This window comes from Piliocolobus tephrosceles, chromosome 3 (assembly GCF_002776525.5).
Source record: "Piliocolobus tephrosceles isolate RC106 chromosome 3, ASM277652v3, whole genome shotgun sequence".
In the NCBI taxonomy this organism is placed as follows: domain Eukaryota; kingdom Metazoa; phylum Chordata; class Mammalia; order Primates; family Cercopithecidae; genus Piliocolobus; species Piliocolobus tephrosceles.
In genome coordinates this window covers 118,767,360-118,772,661 of record NC_045436.1, presented here as the reverse complement: position 1 = coordinate 118,772,661, position 5,302 = coordinate 118,767,360, and the positions used below count along the sequence as shown (strand labels likewise).

The window sequence follows — 5,302 nt, the reverse complement described above, 5'->3', positions numbered from 1 at the left end:
GAGAAAAACTATGTTTCTGAGGAAAGCTATAGTATACCTGTTATTACAGTGTACCCCTGTTCCTTGTTCTCAACTTTTTATCATCTACCTGTAGACTAAACTAGATTCTGAATTATTCTAGTTTCCTCCAATATGTGGCTACAACTCTCCAACTAAAAATAAGAGCTACTCTGTTCCCGAAGCCCTACAAGCAGAAGCTAGACAACTCAATGTCAATTTTAAAGGACAAGTCTTATTACTGATGTGTGGGCCAAATAGAGATTTCACCAAAATGCATGATGCCATAACCAGAGACAATCAAACTGCAAATCAAGATGAGAAGTTGGACCGGGCCTGGTGGCTTACACCTGTAATCTCAACACTCTGGGAGGCTGAGGTAGGCAGATCACTTGAGGTTAGGGGTTCAAGACAAGCCTAGCCAACATCTCGGCTCACTACAACCTTTGCCTCTCAGGTTCAAGTGATTCTCCTGCCTCAGCCTCCCAAGTAACTGGGACTACAGGAACCTGCCACCACACCTGGCTAATTTTTTGTATTTTTAGTAGAAATAGGGTTTCACCATGTTGGCCAGGCTGGTCTTAAACTCGCGACCTCAGGTGATCCGCCCACCTCACCCTCCCAAAGTGCTGGGATTACAGGTGTGAGCCACCGTGCCCAGTTTCATGATCTGTTTTATAAAGTAAGACTTCTAGTGCTCAGCTTCAGTAGCACATATACTAAAACAATTAGAACGATACAGAGAAGATTAGAATGGCCCCTGCATAAGGATGACATGCAAATTCATGAAGCATTCCATATTATTGTTTTGTTTTGTTTTTGTTTTTTTTTTAGGTGGAGTCTTGCTCTGTCGCCCAGACTGGAGTGCAGTGGCCGGATCTCAGCTCACTGCAAGCTCCGCCTCCCGGGTTTACGCCATTCTCCTGCCTCAGCCTCCCGAGTAGCTGAGACTACAGGCGCCCGCCACCTCGCCCAGCTAGTTTTTGTATTTTTAGTAGAGACGGGGTTTCACGTGTTAGCCAGGATGGTCTCGATCTCCTGACCTCATGATCCGCCCGTCTCGGCCTCCCAAAGTGCTGGGATTACAGGCTTGAGCCACCGTGCCCGGCCGCATTCCATATTATTGTAAAAAAGACTTCTAGATCCACTTGTTCTCACTTCCTGCCTTAATTTATCCCAGTCATGGGATGCTAGATTACCTACTAGCTGAACAGGAAGGAGTCTGTGTAGTTGCTGATACTTCTTGTTGCACATAGGTAAACATGTCAAGTATTGTAGTGACTCAGTTATTAAAAATTAACATCTACTTGGTTAAAACAGGCAGACTCATCATCTAGCTCTTTCTTAGATATGTTTGATTTTAGTTGCTTTAGTTCATGGAGACCCTGGGTAAGAAGCATACTCCAAATTTTTGGTATTACCCTCCTGATGGTCACAATATTAGTCTTCCTGGTACACAGTATCCTCTCAAAAAGTCTTAAATATCTACATGCAGCCATCTGCTGAATGCTAAATGGTCTTTTGGGCTGGAATGAAGAAAACTTAAAGAAATACATGATAAGGAAGACAATGTAACCCATGAATGATGTATGGAGAGCACACCCCAAAATGATGGTGACTGTTGGATTGTATTGATGCCCTAAGTCTTGGTCACACTGTCACCTATGAGAAACCCTGACAAAAAGAGGGGAATTGTTCAATACAATTATATCTCTTTAGGCTCAACAGACCAAATCAAAATGGAGTTACTTGTCCTGAAGTTCCATACCAACAAACTGAAGCTAAGTTGTTTATGTGACACTTCAAGATAGCAGGAGTTAATAGGCAAATCCCCAAATAGTCCAGTTTTATCTGGCTTGAAAAAGTCCCTTCTGCTTTAACCTTTACAGGGAAAGTAGCTTTGAAATGACCAATCTGGTTTTTGTTTTTTTTTTCATTCTGTTTCTGCTTTCCTCAGCCCTTTTCTTTTCTTTTCTTTTCTTTTCTTTTCTTTTGGAGAGAGAATATCACTCTGTCGCTCAGGCTAGAGTGCACGATCTCAACTCACTGCAGCCTCCACTTCTCAAGTTCAAGTGCTTCTCCTGCTTCAGCCTCCCAAGCAGCTGGGATTACAGGCACATGCCCATCTAATTTTTGTGTCTTTAGTACAGATAGGGTTTTGCCAAGTTGACCTGGCTGATCTCAAACTCCTGACCACCCTCCTTGGCCTCCCAAAGTGCTGGAATTACAGGTGTGAGCCACCATGCCCAGGCTCCTCAGCTTATTTCTCTCTATAAAGCCAAACTCCTTTGCTCAGCTCACTGGAGCAAAGAAGTTTGGTTTTACAGAATGAATCACACGCACACGAAAAGCCAGTTAAGATCTTCAAACTAAATTTGTTGTAATTTTGACTTTTGAAAGGAGTAACACCTAAGCATTAAAACAAAAAGTTGTAATTTTTACTTAGAGGAAGTTGGGGAGAGTATAAAGGAGAAAAGAAACTAACTTTGAACAATTATTCATTTATCTAAGAAACATTTATTAAGTGCTTTTTGTGTTCCAGGCACTGTGCTATGCCCTATGAATTCAGGGATATAATATGTTTTCAGATTAGATATCAAAGTATTGTTTAAATACAGGCATACCTCATTTTATTGTGTTTCACTTTATTACAGTAAAAAGTAGTATTTCTGACTGCTCCATTGAGTGGCCGATTCTCTGTCTCTCTCCATTTCCTCAGGCATCCTTGTTTCCTGCTACACAATGATATTGAAATTAGGCCAATTAATAACCCTACAGTGGCCTCTAAGTGTTCCAACGAAAGGAGGAGTCATACATCTCTTACTTTAAAAGCTAGAAACAGTTAAGCTTAATGAGGAAGGAGGCATGTCAAAAGCTGAGATAGGCCAAAAGCTAAGCCTCTTGCATCAGTTAGCCAAGTTGTGAATGCAAAGGAAAACTTCTTGAAGGAAATTAGAAGTGTTACTCCAGTGAACACATGAACGATTAAAAAAAAAAAATAGCAAAACAGCTTTGTTGTTGATGCGGGGAAAGTTTGAGTGGTCTGGACAGAAGATCAAACTCATCACAACATTCCCTTAAGCCAAAACCTAATCCAGAGGAAGGCCTTAACTCTCTTCAGTTCTATAAAGGCTAAGAGAGGTTGGAAAGCTGCAGAAGAAAGTTTGAAGCTAGGCAGTGGTGGTTCATGAGGCTTAAGGAAAAAAGCTGTCTCTATCATGTCAAAGTGCAAGGTGAAGCAGCAAGTGCTGATGGAGAAGCTGTAGCAAGCTATCCAGAAGATCTAGCATAATAATCAATAAAGATGAACCCACTAAACCGATTTTCACTGTAGATGAAACAGCCTTATATGGGAAGAAGATGACATCCAGGAAGAAGCTGCCAGGAAGCTCGAATTGGGTGGAGCCCACTGCAGCTCAAGGAGGCCTGCCTGCCTCTGTAGACTCCACCTCTGGGGACAGGGCATAGCTAAACAAAAAGCAGCAGAAACCTCTGCGATGTAAAAGTCCCTCTCTGACAGATTTGAAGAAGCAGTGGTTCTCCTAGCACAGAGGTTGAGATCTGAGAATGGACAGAATGCCTGCTCAAGTGGGTCCCTGACCCCTGAATAGCCTAACTGGGAGACATCCCCCACTAGGTGCAGACCAACACCTCACACCTCACACAGCTGGGTACACCCCTGAGACGAAGCTTCCAGAGCAAGAATCAGACAGCAACACTCACTATTCAGCAGTATTCTATATTCTGCAGCCTCCGCTGCTGATACCCAGGCAAACAGGGTCTGGAGTGGACCTCAAGCAAACTCCAACAGACCTGCAGCTGAAGGTCATGACTCTTAGAAGGAAAACTAACAAACAGAAAGGACACCCACACCAAAACCCCATCAGTATGTCACCATCATCAAAGACCAAAGGCAGATAAAACCACAAAGATGGGGAAAAAGCAGTGCAGAAAAACTGGAAATTCAAAAAATCAGAGCGCATCTCCCCCTCCAAAGGAACGCAGCTCATTGCCAGCAACGGAAAAAAGCTGGATGGAGAATGAATCTGATGAGTTGAGAGAAGAAGGCTTCAGTCAATAAGACTTCTCAGAGCTAAAGAAGAAACTACGTAACCAGCGCAAAGAAACTAAAAACCTTGAAAAAAGAATGGATGAATGAATAACTAGAATAATCAATGCAGACACTTTAAAAGAACTGATAGAGATGAAAACCATGACACGAGGACTACGTGACAAATGCACAAGCTTCAGTAACCAACTCAATCAACAAGAAGAAAGAGTATCAGTGACTGAAGATCAAATGAATGAAATGAAGCGAGAAGAGAAGTGTAGAGAAAAAAGAGTAGAAAGAAATGAACAAAGCCTCCAAGAAATATGGTATTATGTGAAAAGACCAAATCTACGTCTGATTGGTGTGCCTGAAAGTGACGGAGAAAATGGAACCAAGTTGGAAAACACTCTGCAGGATATCATCCAGGAGAACTTTTCCAATTTAGTAAGGCAGGTCAACATTCAAATTCAGGAAATAGAGAGAACACCACAAAGATGCTCCCCGAGAAGAGCAACTCCAAGACACATAATTGTCAGATTCACCAAAATTGAAATGAACGAAAAAATATTAAGGGCAGCCAGAGAGAACAGTCAGGTTACCCACAAAGGGAAGCCCATCAGACTAACAGCAGATCTCTTGGCAGAAACTCTCCAAGCCAGAAGAGAGGGGGGCCAATATCCAATATTCTTAAAGAAGAGAATTTTCAACCCAGAATTTCATATGCAGCCAAACTAAGTTTCATAAGTGAAGGAGAAATAAAATCCTTTACAGACGAGAAAATGCTTAGAGATTTTGTCACCACCAGGCCTGCCCTAAAAGAGATCCTGAGGGAAGCACTAAACATGGAAAGGAACAACCAGTACAAGCCATTGCAAAAACATGCCAAAATGTAAAGTCCATCGATGCTAGGAAGAAACTGCATCAACCAACAAGCAAAATAACCAGCTAATATCATAATGACAGGATCAAGTTCACACATAACAATATTAACCTTAAATGTAAATGGACTAAATGGTCCAATTAAAAGACACAGACTGGCAAATTGGATGAAGAGTCAAGACCCATCAGTTTGCTGTATTCAGGAGACCCATCTCACATGCAGAGACACACATAGGCTCAAAATGAAGGGATGGAAGAAAATCTACCAAGCAAATGGAAAACAAAAAAAAAGCAGGGGTTGCAATCCTAATCTCTGATAAAACAGACTTTAAACCATCAAACATCAAAAGAGACAAAGAAGACCATTACATAATG

General features: G+C 41.9%; 1 non-coding gene across 1 annotated transcript; it reads left to right on the top strand.

Moving 5' to 3' along the window:
- The first annotated feature begins 691 nt into the window (after positions 1–691).
- LOC111524942 lies at positions 692–802 on the top strand. The gene has a single exon (XR_002725914.1). It is a non-coding gene; the product is annotated as a U6 spliceosomal RNA (small nuclear RNA).
- The last annotated feature ends 4,500 nt before the right edge of the window (positions 803–5,302 follow it).